The sequence below is a fragment of the Lepisma saccharinum genome, chromosome 25 (assembly GCF_977018435.1).
Source record: "Lepisma saccharinum chromosome 25, izLepSacc3.1, whole genome shotgun sequence".
In the NCBI taxonomy this organism is placed as follows: domain Eukaryota; kingdom Metazoa; phylum Arthropoda; class Insecta; order Zygentoma; family Lepismatidae; genus Lepisma; species Lepisma saccharinum.
Genome location: NC_139253.1, coordinates 29508232 through 29523443, shown reverse-complemented (window position 1 = coordinate 29523443; position 15212 = coordinate 29508232). Strand labels below are relative to the sequence as shown.

At 40.2% G+C, this 15212-nt stretch overlaps 1 protein-coding gene across 1 annotated transcript in view; it reads right to left on the bottom strand.

Moving 5' to 3' along the window:
- The window catches only part of LOC145978704 (uncharacterized), a 289117-nt gene that overhangs the window by 258252 nt on the left and 15653 nt on the right, over positions 1 to 15212 (bottom strand). The gene's annotated exons all lie outside the window — the stretch shown is intronic.

Below are 15212 nucleotides of genomic sequence, written 5' to 3'. Positions count from 1 at the left end.
GCGTGCGCTGGCGGCAGAGAGCAGGGCGTCGATTGGGCGAGAAGGTTCGGCTGGAAACTCTTTTTCCTTTTTCTGCGATAACTTTCGCTGGTGCGAGAGTGAGAGCACTTGCTCGTGGAAAGGCTTTCGTCGTAGCGACGTTGCCGCATCCTTCATCTCATTCAGCGCTACGGTTCATCGCTGTAAAGATGAGAACGGAAATTCGACATACGGAAAATGTCAGTATATTGACGAAAAAGTAACAGAAATGCCACAGTAAGGGCATCTGAAAGTGCCTTGAGTTCAAACACCCTTCAATTTTCAATTTCAATTTCAATTTTCCTTTATTAAAGGGCGAGGTTCAGCCTGCGGCTGTTCTACCACCTAACCCCGATGGATATATATACATACTAAATACATTCTACCTACTAAATGTTTGTACAATAACAAACAAAGAAGAAAGAGAGAAACATAAAGAAGACACAAAAAGAACAAATACAAAATTGAGAACAAAGGCTCGTCTACACACTAAAAAAAAAAAAATAATAATAAAAAGATTGAAAACAAATACACAAGGATACACAAATTAATTGACACAATTGTGCTTGGTGTCATATGGTTAAGAATAATACAAATTAATATTAATGTTAAGTGTAAAAAAACAAACATATAATTGTTCTTAATATGCGAGAAAGGACAAAATATTGTTAGGGGTAGGCAACATGTAAGGGGAAAAGTAAACAAGCAAAATGTAGATGAAAATACTTGTTATTAGGAAGTTGGATCAGAAATGCGAGCTATTATTCGTGAGTGCTGGAACACAGATATTGTTCATTTAACAATAGAGTTTTTAGTTTGTCTTTGAAGTTGTTGCGATTAGTGAGGGACGTCATGGAAGGAGGAAGTTCATTCCACGCTCTTGCAGCTGAATACGTAAATGATGATTCGAAAAGCACTAGTGTGTGCTTTGGAAGTTCAAGTTTCGATTTTCCCCTTGTTTTGTAATCATGTATTTCCCTTCTGAATTTTAATTTCTGGAATAGGTTTCTAGGTGTTTTGGTTTGTAGAAGATTATGAATAAAACAACACAGATGCAATTTTCGGCGTCTGGTCATGTTCAACATTTTGTTTGCGTTTAGGGTTGGGAGGATATGATCGTATTTTCTTATATGGTACACGAAACGGAAACATGAATTTTGGACTTTCTGGATTTTGGTTTTGTTTCGAACGGATAGATTTGGTCCGAAAATTACGTCGCAGTAGTCCAGTAAAGGAAAGATAAGTGATTGGATTAGTTTCATTTTAATCTCTGTTTTTAGGCATTCTTTAAAGCTGTACAGCGATCTTAGCACGGAGTAAGCTTTTTTAATTTGTTCTTGTACATGAATATCCCAGTTAAGGTGTTCATCGAAAATGACGCCTAGGTTTTTCACATTTGTTGAATAAGGGATTATAGATGTGTCTAGTTTGATGCATATCTCGTTAGGATTTATCAGAGAGATACTATTTCGGGAACCAATAAGAGAGAAAGTTGATTTTTGTGGGTTTATTTTTAGACCGTTACTTTTACACCAGGTATTTATGTTGGATAAATCATCATTTAGCAAAGCTAAGGCTGCATCTGGCGATTTCGGTGGAAAAGGAATTTGTAGTTGAGTGTCATCTGCGTAAAAATGAACTTTACTGTGATTGATTACGGTAGGTAAGTCGGCTGTAAAAATGGTATAGAGGAGAGGGGCTAGAATGGATCCCTGTGGGACACCAGTTTCCAATGGCAGGGTGCGAGAGAGAGGAGGCGTGGCAGTGTTTATGAATACTCTCTGTTGTCTGTTGTTCAGATACGATCTAAACCATCGAAGAGCGGTAGGTGAGAAATTGTAGTATTTTAACTTGCTCAAGAGCAGGTCATGATGGACACTGTCAAAGGCTTTAGTGAGATCCAGTAATACTAACGCTACTGCCATTCTCTTGTCGATTGATCGTAATAAATCGTCAGTTACTTTAAGTAAAGCCGTTGCCGTGCTGTGTGAGGGACGGAAACCGGATTGACATTTCGGAAGCAGATCTAGGTCATTGACGTGTTTGCGAGTTTGCTTGTTAACAATTTTTTCAGTGATTTTGGAAAATATAGGTAAGAGACTTATTGGTCGAAGGTCATTCAGGGACGTTATTACTTTTTTCTTTGGTATCGGAACAACACGTGCTGTCTTCCAGCTGGTCGGGTATTGTCCAGTCCGGAATGAGAAATTTACGATGTGCGTCAGAGGACGTAAGATGTGCGGTAATAACAGTTTAATCATTTTTATAGATATTCCATCATTACCAGATGCATTGGATGATATTTCGTTTATCGCTTTCATTGTTTCGGCTTCGTTTATTTCTTGCAGGTGGAAAGTTTGAGCGCTTTCGTTAAAAGTGTTACCATCAAAGAACTCTCGAGTTTTGTTAACGGCATCTTCTGAGACATTTGCTTTGCTGCATACGCTAGAAAAATGCCGGTTAATTGAATCTACGTTTCTCAGGTCGGAAGGTATCTCGTTGTTCATATTTTTACTATATACTCCCCACGTTTTTATTTTTTTCCACAACTCTTTGCTGTTATTGTTGCAGCGGAGGTGATGATTAAAATATGCTTTCTTTTCTTGCCGTTGGACCGAGGTGGTGAAGTTTCTCAGTTCTTTGTAATAGTCCCAGTTTGCCTGGGATTTTGTGCGCTTATATTTTATTAGGGCATTGTCACGGAGTTTCATGAGCAGTTTTGTATTTTCGGATATCCACGGAGAGTTTTTTGATTTTATTAATTTAGTTTCAAGGGGCGCATGCTTGTCGAAGAGATTAATTACGTTTTGAGTAACGAAGTGTACTTTATCATCGATGTTGTCGAAGCTATCAATTTGCATCCATTCAATTGTTGCAGCATCCCTATCGAATATCTCTTTGTCGAGGGTAGAGAAGTTTCGAGATTTGATAAACTGTTTAATTAATTTTGGTTTTTCGATGGCAAGTGTCGCGTTTACTAGACAGTGGTCGGACGTTCCGACGGGAGCGGTTACGTTAAAGGAGCGTACAAGATCCGGGTCATCCGTTATTACCACATCGAGGAGTGATTGGGTGGTTGCCGTTATTCTGGTTGGTCGGTTAATGATCTGAACCATGCCGAAAGAGTCGATTATTGATTGTAAATATACTGTTTCTGGTTTATGGGGAGAAAGGAAATCTGCGTTTACGTCACCTAAAATAAGTAATTTGTGAACGAGTGGAAAAACTTCCGAGATCGTGGTTTCTAGGCGCGATAATTTTGTATACGATATATTAGGGGCTTTGTACACACCAATTATTCCCAGAGTTAGATGCTGGAGCTTCACAGTTACGCTAATCATTTCGACTTCGTCGTCAATTTCGTTGTAAGAGGGAACGATCTTGACATTTAGGTCTTTACGGTAATACAAGATTAGGCCACCCCCACCCTTTGTTGTTCTATCCTTTTTTATTGCTGCGTAACCCGGTATGGAGAAGGTCGAGGCGAGGGCTTCGCGGAAAGACCAGCTCTCGGTGACCAGGAAGATATCGAAAGCCGACTCGAGCACCGTGGTCGCCAACTCCTCTAATTTTGGTGACGACAAGGACCTGACGTTCGCTTGAGCGAGGGTCAGGAAGGGTGGCCTTGGGGGGCGATGACCGGGAGGGAGGAAACCGTTAGTTGCAGGATTTTCATGCGGTGGAGTCGACATTAGGGAGAAAACAAAGACAGGGGTACCATTTGTTGCGAGCTTGAGGGAAATCGAACCTTCCCTTCCATAACGTCATAGCGTATTTTAGCATTATTTCAAATATGAATGTAGGTGCAAATTGGGAGAAGAAAGACATAAGGAAATTCGGGTACTTACATGTTGCCTTCTTGTGAAGTCTTGGATGTTCGTGATTCACAGGTATATTTGACGCTAAAACATCACTTAAAGAAAACTGTATGTAATAATTCCCAGTAGCGCACACCGAAACACTTTCAGAACACTTGAGCACACGCAGAGAAACATAAACATTCGCGTAAAGGGATATGGTTGACACACAAGACACACACAATGGACATAATAGGGAAACGATTTCAAACACACGTTCATAATACATATAACTAAGAAATAAAATGAGGGTGTTCATTACGGATATACACTTTGATTATACACTTAAGTTTGTGGGAGAAAAAACAAAAAAAACTAGTAATAATAATAATAATAAAAAAATATAGAATGATAAAAATAAAAGAAATATTAAAAGTATTTCAATGTAAACCGGTTACTAATGTTAAAGTGGCTAAGGAGTCCGAGTAGTCTTGTTTGTGGGTCTAGTCTTTTGAGGGGTAAGGCTCAGGGGCCAATCGGGATAGTTCCTTCATTCTTGTAATAGTGAGTTTCCGCCCGGTAGCGGTGCGCACCACGATCCTGCCGTCTTCCGTGTAGCACGCGCGGCGACCGAACTTCTCTTTCGCCGCCCGCAGCATCTCCTGTCGCACTGGAGTCAGCGACTCGGTGATGTAGATTCGGGACCCGGCTTCTTTTAGCTTTTTCTTCGCCGACCACACGGAGTGCCTGGTTTTGTAGGTTGCGAATTTAACAATAATGCAGCGTTTTCCTTCCTGCACGGCCTCTGCCATGCTACGGTTTGGTTTTCCCAAACGATGGCACCTCGCGATCTGGTCACTCTTGATGTCGACGTGCATCTTATTTCGGAATAAGTCCAGGACCTTCTCCTCCACGTTCTCCTGGACGTTCTCCTGCACTCCGTGAATAAGGAGACACTCGCGCCTTGAATACTGTTCCAAATCGTCCAGCCTATCTTCTTGCGATTCTATCCTATCCAGTAAATAATGGAAGTCGTCCTTTTGCACTCTGAAACTTTCCTCCAACCGTGCCTCCAATTCTCATGCCCATGTAGAAGACACCTCTGCATTTTCCCTACTTCGTGTCGTTTTACTACTTCTTTAGGCCAACTGCGACGGAGAGACAATGATCATATGATGGACACTCACAGACAAAGGTTTAACTATGATTTTCCATTTTGGAAGGTATTACGATTGTTATCTGGTTGGGGTGCAGAGATAAATTTAGTACCAAAATGACCATGAATAATGCTACAGAAAGGACACCTACAAGTATATTCAATTCGAGGGTGTACTGTAGGTGTGTGAATAAAATCTTTGTAGAATTACTTGCTTTCAACAAGTGCCCTAGAAACCATCATAATTTTTGTGCCATTTAGTTTATGAAGCTCCAACCGATACGACATTGCCTCTCAAACACAACGCTCCTCGTGCTATTACCAGTGGCGTGCCCACGGGGGTATTATAACTTCCATTCTGGCTCAGCATATCTAAAAAAAATAATTTCAAATGTTGGTTAATAAGGCAAAAAAAAAGGACAGCTTATTAAAAAAATAAGACATATCGCCCCCAAAAAAATCCTTTTCGAAAATTCTGTGCATGCTACCGGCCATTACAGTTAGATCTACAGACTGAAGAGTTTTAAAATCTGAGAATACAAAGATAAGCTGATTTTCGATCTTCTACTTTACCATAGGTTAAAGTTCTTGTACAGGGTGTGCAGGAAGCATAAAAATATTACGCATTTAGAGTTCAATATTTCATCTGGTGCCCGGTATTTGCGAGCAATTAGCATCCTTAATATACGTATATCAAAATGAATTACTTTTTGTACATTAAATAAGCACAGTTGTTTCAATTGCAACAAATAGATGGCATTCACTATACCTAGGTACAGCTGACTGACTATACACGGCGGCACTATTTGTAGTCTGGCCAAAAATAAACTCCTTCTAAACACACTAAAAATGATCAATTGATTCTGATTGATTTAGTTTATTTTACTTCGCGTTTTGTGCCTCTTGGCTAATTTGCGAAGATGGGGATGAGTGATGAAATTGATGAATGGACATTCACAAACAACCAAGCCCGAGCGGGATTCGAACCCGGGACCTTTGGCGTCGCAGCGCGATGTGCTAACCACTCGGCCACAGGGTAAAAAGGATCAAGTTTTTACAGATTACCAGCTTTCTCATTTTCCATTATTAAGGACAAGTTGCCTCAAGAAGTTTCTGAGAAGTCAGAGGCAAGGGTAAACACACACACGCGAGACTCTTTTATCAGTCTAATGTGAGAACACCACTCAACAGTGGCAGATGTTACGAGGACACTCCTTCAGAGGAAAGGAAGGAGGGGAGAGGGGGGTTCGGGCTCTTGTTTCTCCGCTTAATAAAACTGAATGACATGACAATGGGATGATCTCGGAAGCGACAATGCTGCCATCTGCTGAGGGTAACCTAGAAACCTCGCCGTATTTTGCAGCCGAATGATATAGGTGATCAGATGGAAGCGCATTCTTTGCTCTGTAAACATAACGGCAAGGATTTAACTATGGCAGATTTGTGAATCAACTACTACTATTCATATTCAAGTGTCGCATTCAGTGCTCGAAGTGGGAGGGGAATGAGGGGGATGCTATACCCTCGTCAAGAAAATTTTCCAAAAGTATCTCACCAAACTAGAATAATTTGCATGGGCCTCCTTCCACGTATGTATTGTACGGTGTCCCGACAAAACGTACCACTTGGGTTTTCGCGACGAAACGTGCCACTCAGATAAACAGCTACCTGTGAAGAATCCACTAATAACTTCAAAATATTTACTCCACGACAAAACGTACCACTTCAAAGAAAACGCTTGAACTTGCCCTTGACATGTCAGACATTCCAATACGGTGCGCTATCTGCCACCCGCATCAGCACCCAGCTAACTTGACCTTGAGTTAGGTTAGGTCAGGTCAGGTTATAGGTTCATGTTCCCAAATTGGCAGCCATATCTACGATTCGTCAAGTGTTTTCTTCGACAGAAATCAGTGGGTGCTGCTTCTATTTTAAGAAATGCCTTCGGCGTAAAGTTCAAGATAGGACTTTCGGTGGAGTATCGAGAGAATGAGGAAATCCGTTTGCATATACGCATGTGTGCCGCTTTGGCCTTCTTAAAAACTGAGGAAGTTTATGATGGATGACTGGAAATACACTCTCAAGCCCCAGAATCAGCGAAGCTAACTCTTTTCTTTGATTACTTTGTGAATAGTTGGTTGCAAAACGCGGAAATTCGAATAACAGTGTGGAACTGTAATAACAAACGACACGATTTTTGATGCCGTTCCATCAAATGGTACGTTTTGTCGCATCGCAAATATTTTAAGACTCATTAGAAGACCCATCGCAGGTAGCCGCCCAGGTGGTAAGTTTGTCGCTGGTACGTTTTGTCGCGTATTCACATTGTCCCCATGTCGATCCATACAAGCATCCCCACACTTTCCCCAAAACTCGACAAAGCATCCTCCCCCGTTAGAAATTTCCACTCCGAGCACTGGTCGCAATTATGAGCCGTGGTTAATTGTTACAAGAAACACTTCATGCAAACAATAATTTCATTATATTAATGCCGCTTTCCATCTCTAGGTTAATAACAACGACGAGCATGAATTGTAATTAGATGTAATAATACACAAACTGAAACAACCAACTCAAATATGTCGAGATCTCTGGGGGTTTTCCCTATTTCCAGCAGAGACATTTCGAGTGACAACCGACTTCCTCACATATTAAAGAATAATCTTAATACGGGGCTACCACAAATGATGTGATTGATTTTAAATATAGGCTACTTTACTCACGTTTAATGGAATCCAGGTGCACACAATTGATTCGGATAGATAGATAAACTCAAAAGGTTTATGTTGGTCAACCTTGCACACACAAAGCATGAACTGGTTGTCATTGTCACCTGAAGCGACATTAGAGAAAACTGCTTCTAGCGAAGACTGTACAGCTTGGCGGTTCCTGTTGATATTATATACCAGCAAACGGTGCATACTACAATGCTGCAAGGTTGATCAACATAAACCTTTTGTGTTTATCTTTAAACCCGTACCAATTTTGTGCATCTGGATTCCATAAAAAGTGTATATAAGAGTCCTCACTCATTGACTTATCAACGCACAGCCTAAACCCTCGCACTTACAAACCTGAGTGTCTTCTCATAAGCAGCCGAAATTCAACTCCTAAGGAAGAAAAAGGGCGTGTTAAACTTTCTTGGTTTCGATACGTTAACAGCCCAAACGCCTGAACCTAGAAACATGAAGATAATATAAACATAAGATCTCAACAGATGGGGTTGTGTTGTATGTAGGGTAGGCAATGTAATTTACTCGTTACGTTTCTTACGTAAATTCCGCGTAATTTACATCGCGTAGAAAACCAGATTTTTAAGCAGATGTAAAAAAAACTAATTTTCTTTTGTAAATTAGTAATATAATACAAGAACTACTTTAATTATATTACAGTTTAAACTTTAATTTTCTTACATATTTCAGCACAAAATCATTATTTTCTGAAGATTGTTTATAGAGCACACCCTCACTCTCACTAATACATTTTTCATATTTAAAAATATTGAGAAACCTGTTGATATATACGTCTTGCACATAACATAACGATCTACAACAATTTATTTGGATTGGATTTTAAAGTCTTAGTAACAGCTTCAAATTCCTATTGCATGCCTATTGTACATTTGCATAGGCTAATTATGATGTGAATGTGAATATGGCAGTTTGTAAAATTCCAATACAAAAGCACATACGAATTCGGAAGGAAAGTTTCTAAAGCCTTTTTTTCTGCCACTGCCATACATAACAATAACCATCGCAACATAACATGTTTTCTTTTAATTTTTATGTTTTCTTCTAGTCTTTTACGTACTTGTATTTTACGCGTAATTGCACAGCCCTGGTTGTGTGTATTATACATCTCAGCGAACGAAGCCGCTGACTATAGTAGTACCTTTTAATAGGTGAATATAACTGGTAAATATAATTTACGTCTCATTTAGTCACTAAAAGTCACACAACAAAAGTACACAAATGACACTTCCTGAGATGTGTTCATTTGTTCTGAAATTACTCATTTCGTGAAAATCCGCCGAAAGAACAGCACCCATGTTAGATTTTACACATCAGTTTTTCGGCCGTAACTCTTCGGCATTTGCCACGTTCCGTTTGGGTAAGGTTACCACGTCACGGCAATACCCAATGGTCTTACGCAATAATTTAAGAGACTTAAATAATGGCTGCCCTAAGCTTGTCTGCACGTGATGTAAAATGACAACATAGATCACTTATCTTGGACCCAAGGTTTACTAAAAACGGTACCTATATTATCGAAAAGTGCTTTACAACAATCTTAGTCAACGATCTTTGCAAGTTGGGTCTTCTCTTTCGGCGTATCTCGGACTATTTGGTGAAAATCTCACCTGTTGCTCTTGATACTGCGACAATAGACCTGTCTGATATCCAGCATCTGGGTCTTCCTAGTAAAATCCATTGTCTTAAGATGCTTCTGGAATCCGGAAATAAGCTTGGTTTCCGGTGCAGATAACCCCCATTGTCGGCTTGACAAAGGGCTTCCATTATAAGATGGTTTGTTGGTTCCATTCGGATTATTCTCTGAGCCACAATTATCATTTATCTATTTATGAGAAGTTCGAAACTGTTTATACTGATTATAAAATTTAGTAAATTAAAATTCGAACTAAAATTAACTTGTGAAAATGTATAATTGCTGTATCTCATTAAGCAAGAGTCCGATTTTGAATGACATTTGCGGCACTTTTAAGATAAAAGTGTCTTCTTTCCGTTCCACATTATAAATTCTCTTCATCGTAACCAAAGATATAATTTCCGTCAAAATAATTCAGTTGAAGAATCTCAATCATATCCGTTTTTCCGGCATTGCATAGAATCACAGAAACGTCATTTTTCCCCGTCAAATTGTTTGTTGCGATTATTTCAATCTTTGAGAATATGAAATAAATTTCTAGTGTCCATTCATTTGAAACCAAATGCTTTTGTAACTAAGCATTTACAAATATATTTGCGAAATATATTACATTTTGGTACATAGATGGCAGCATAAGTAATTTTAACACTATTGCCATGAATACTAAGAACCAGTAATAGGAATCAGCTGAAAAATACATACGAAATAAAATATAGTTATTGACAGTGAAAAACTGATATGAATTAACCTTATTAATGTGTTCAAAAGATTTTACAATGAGAGTTACACCTGACCCAACAGAAACTATTGAAAGTTTTTACCACAGAACTCAATCATGTGTCCTTTGTTTTACTCCTAACACATGAGTCGTTTTATAGTCATGATTCGGTCCATTTAGGAATATGTAAACCATATTCCGTAACATAAGCAAACAGCCAAAATGCTGACGGAATACAATCAAGCTGCATGAAGAACAAGGTAAACAAACACACACACATGAAAAACAATCGCTTTTTTAACCAGTAAGGAATACAGCTATGCGTGCTCCATCGCAATATAACTTACTCGATACTAATGTACGTACACCCACTCTTCCATGAATGCATACTGAAGCAGTTCAAAGTTCATGTGACAACATTCCCGCTTTGTTCCCATGAAAGGAAAGAGATAACCAGTTTTACATAACCACTTCCACCATGCCTGGTCAACTGAGATGCGAATAAACACAAACCAACGGCCACTGTTCCTGACCATAAAGAATATCCAAGGTTGGCAGTGGCAGTTGCAGCTTGAGGATCTGGTTATCACAAAAGAAAGAGACTACTGCTTTATGCATTATGGTAGTTCAAAATGTATGGTCTTTTCATTTACAGCATCACAAAAATTGATCCGTTATGCTTTACGTATTGTAATGTTGATAAGCTGCAAATGTAGAACACCTAGAGATGTTACAAAAGTAATCTTAGTCTATACTCTTTCACGCGCAGGCACACGAAAAGTTGGTAAAGCATGTTTGCACAGGTGTGCTATCTGGAACTGGGCTTATACGTAGTTTAAAGTAGTGTACGAGACATTGAGCAATACATCTCCACTGGAATGGAACCCGGAACTCCCTGAGTAGAAAATTTGTCAAGGTTTAAATTCAAGTTATGCTCAGATAGGCTAATCGGGACTGGATCTACAGTTTAAAGGGGAATCCGACTCCACTCCATGGTGGTCGAACCCGGGACTATTACATTACAAGGCTAGTGTGTTACCACTACACCATCGGATAAGCTCTTTCTTGATTAGGAAAGAGAGAGAAGGCGATAGCCATTATCACAATCATTCACCTTAGGGAGATTTCAGACCGAAGCTACAAGCAACACGTGTCAGTAATCAATGCAACCTTTCGAACAGAAGCGGACACGACAAGCTGCACGTGTCGCTCGGGACTGGGCCGACTTCACTGTGCATCGTGTCGCCTCGGTCTGTTGTTCGGCATGCGCTGTGATGGCTTAATTGTAGACTGAAGGGGCCTATGTCGCTATTTACTTCGGTGTGAACTCGCGTTCTCGCTTGTCGCATGTCGTGTAGGCCTGGAATCTCCTTATAACATACTTCACGTCCGTTATCTCTGCCATCACTTATGCTATACTGTCGATGTTGATGTTGTTGGACTGGACCTACTGTTTAAAGTGGGATTTGAACCACTATGTACCTCCACAGTGAATCGAACAGCGGGACTCCTTGATTACAATGCGGCGACGTTACCACTAAGCCATCGGGGAGGCTTACTATTGATGTCTCTACCATGAGATTAGAAGATGAGTAATGAAAATAACTTAACTTGCACATTAATTAGTTGCCAGTTACTACTTCTGCTTCCGATCCAATGCAGCGCGTTAATCCATCCCGTCAGACAGCTCTCAGAGAGGAAGCCATCCGCTTGACACAACCGATGCCAGATCAACCTGTCAAGTCACGCAAGCTTTGTCGCGTCAAGTCCGAGCCAAGAGTGAAATATTTGTCTCCAGAAACTGGTCTAGCATGTGTCAAAGCCATTCAACATCTCGGAACGGCGACGGGGCAAAACCACAGGAATACTCAAGTGGTCCTCGGCTTTTGTTGTCACATTTTTTTACATGCTGACGCTGGTGTTTAAGACTCCTGGGCGGTAAGAACGAATATAGTCATGTCACGGAAGCTGGTCTACATAGAGTCATCTGACCCTCTCAGTTTCGTCGAACAGCATTGCACAGATAAACCTGTCACTTCCAATATTGTCGTGAAAGAGCTCCAAAGAAATTCCTGGCCTCTGTTCGTCAGTAAGGTACAGAGATGAGACTATGCAGTCTCATCTTGTTCACGTTTCACTGGTATACGCAGGGAGGAGTTGATGCGGCTACAGCCCCTCCAGAAAGTTTGAGAAAATCAAAACATTTAAACGAAGGTGAAAATAGTAATTAGAAAATATTTTACTGTGTGTCCCCAAACGGCCCGCAGCTATGTAATATACACATTTACAATTTCAACCTCCTAAGAAGAAAATCTTACGAACGCTAGTGCCTTCTGTTCAAATTAATATCCTTGTTTTTTCTCGGTATCCCGTCGATTTTTAAAAACCCGCAATGGTTCTCCTTCTTTTTCTTTATTTCGGTTAGTTTTCGTCGCTTTATTGTCTTCTGCGACAATGAGAATCAGCCTTTTCCATGTTTCGAACATGGAATCTCTAGGTGCGTAGCGAGGTAGGCTGACCACCACCGCCCGTATGATTCTCGTCTCGTATCTCGAAACAGATAGAGAAAGCAACACACACAGACACAGCATATACCCGACCTCTGTGGCGGAGAGGTTAGCGCAGCGCGCTACGACGTCAGACGTCCCGGGTTTGAATCTCGGCCTGGGTGTTCTTTGTGAGAGTCCCTTCATCAAATTCATCATATCACCAATCCTCATCTTCGCGATTAGCCAAAAGTGTCATAGAAGGGAAATAAAATTAATCAAATCATTCACTCAATAGCGTGCGCTTTCACAGTGTATGCAAAAAAAATCCAGTTTGACGTCCTGTTTCGAAGCTACGAGCCCTCTAAAATCTTTATTTTACACTAAGTGTATGGGACCACTGTGCGCTTGTTCGCAGTCGTCATTCATGGATTAACTTCTCAACTACAATAAAGAAAATATGTATCACCTGTCTGTAAATAATCACTGAAGGGACACACAAAGAACACCCATTCCGAGATTCGAGCCCAGGACTCTGCGCTAACCATTCCGCCATGGAGGTCGGCGACATTTGTCTGGAGACGAATACTACACGGATGGATAGCATGGACAGTGGCTAAAGGTGAATGGTTAAGACTGGAGTGCTTCGAAATTTAGTGCTACAGGAAACTGGTGAATAAATAAATTAGTAACGCCCGGGGGTGGGTCCAGGGCGTTCTCCCAAATTATTTTCTTCTTTTTTAAAATACTGTGGTAGATTCAGCATACTTTCCAATGAGATACTTCATGTGACAGGTATAGAAAATTCTCTGTGTGCACGGTTTGTTGGATTCTGAAACTAACATCCACTAAAAGTTTCTTCTTCCTTTTTCTTTTAAAGTTTCACACTGGGTAGTGATATACAGGGTAGCCCAAAAAAGGTAACCGAAATGTAGAAACGTTGTATGTGTGTTCCGTTACCTTTTTTTGGGCCACCTTGTATCAGCTGAAAATCTGACTTCAGTTAGAAACTTTTTTGGTACAGTAACTGAAGTTTGTGTTGTTTTTTTCTTCAGAAATAATACATGCACAGCAAAAACAAACTATTGTGAATGTGTGAAACTCGATTTCTAGAAAAACATAATTTACTTCATGTTTTTGTTAAATTTGTTCAACCTTGTCAGTTAAGAATAACAAAACACACAATAGATAACTATCCTCGTATTATTGTAGAGGGAGGAAGCGCCATTGGCCTTGGGAGATGGGTACCCCTGCTGGACCCCCACAAAAATCCCTGAGTAACACAGTAAGATGTTTTGAGACGTGTGGGAATCGATCGTTGCTATTACATTATATTCACATGATGAGGGCGTTGGCCTGAAAATATTTGGAAATGCCCGACCTGGTAGGGGCCGGTAATGGTAAACAAACCGACATTAAAGGTATTACGAGGATGAACACAAGAGCCTTCTCAGGTTACTTCAAACGAAGAAAAAAGTATGATAACGGGTTTCTCCCCTGGTGGCTGGGGCGGGAGAGGAATTTCCCGAGCGATGAACGAAACGAGATACTCGCGTGGAGAACGTGCCTGCTCCCTGGCTTCGCTGATGCAGAATCGGTGCCCAAGAGGCAACGGTAATGAACCAGTACGGCACACACTCTCTTCAGCGTGCATCGACCTTCTGTGACCTCCAGCAACGGGCCGCCGCCGGTGGAAAGTGGTTTCAAGTTGACACAGAACAGCAACTAGTCAATCCTGATACTGTCGGCAAACGCGAGATGCATTACGGTCATGTCACTCAACTCTCCAGCTCTCACCTCTGAACACTACAATATGCTTCTCTCCTTACCTTCCTGTTATCTGATATGCGTACTCCTTAATACGTTTGGTGATGCTTATGCACAGTTCAACACCAACGATATTTTGTGTGTGTGTGTGGGTGGGTGGGTGTGTGTGTGTGTGTATATATATACTATATACCGGGTGATTTTTTTAACCTGAATCAATTGAATATCTTGAAAAAAAATCATCCTACAAAAAAATGTTCGAAATAAAAAGTTGATAGTTTGGAGGGGGAAGTTTAGTGGTGCAACAAAAGAACACCCCCTCCCCCTCTTGTAGGTGGGGCGGGGGGCAACTTTGAAATTTCAAATAGAAACCCCTATTTTTTATTACAGATTCGGATTTTACGGAAAAAAATACATAAATTTTGTCTGAAACATTTTTTTCTATTTTTGATAGATGGCGCTATAATCGACAAATTTTCATTTCTTGAATGTTTACACTTTAAAACCAATGTATTTCAATTCGCAATTCATTTAAATTCAAAAAATAAAACATTTTTGTTCCAGGACTTGAAATTGTTGTAAAACAAATTCCTTTGTTTAGGTTTAACATTTCCTTCAGTAGTAAATTGATTGACTGTACGTTGAAACGAAATGAAAGAACGCACCCTGCCTGGAAAACGCTCAGCATAAACAACGACAGCTTGACGGAGATTCCTGCTAGATTCTCCATACACGAGAACCATTTCAATTTTCTATTCTACAGTTAATACATCCATTGATATTAAAAAGTATCAACAGCTTAGTCAAATTAATCGCTCGGAGCATTCTTGTGATCTAAAAAACAATGAAAACCAAACAATGATTTAACAGGAAAAGTCTAAAAA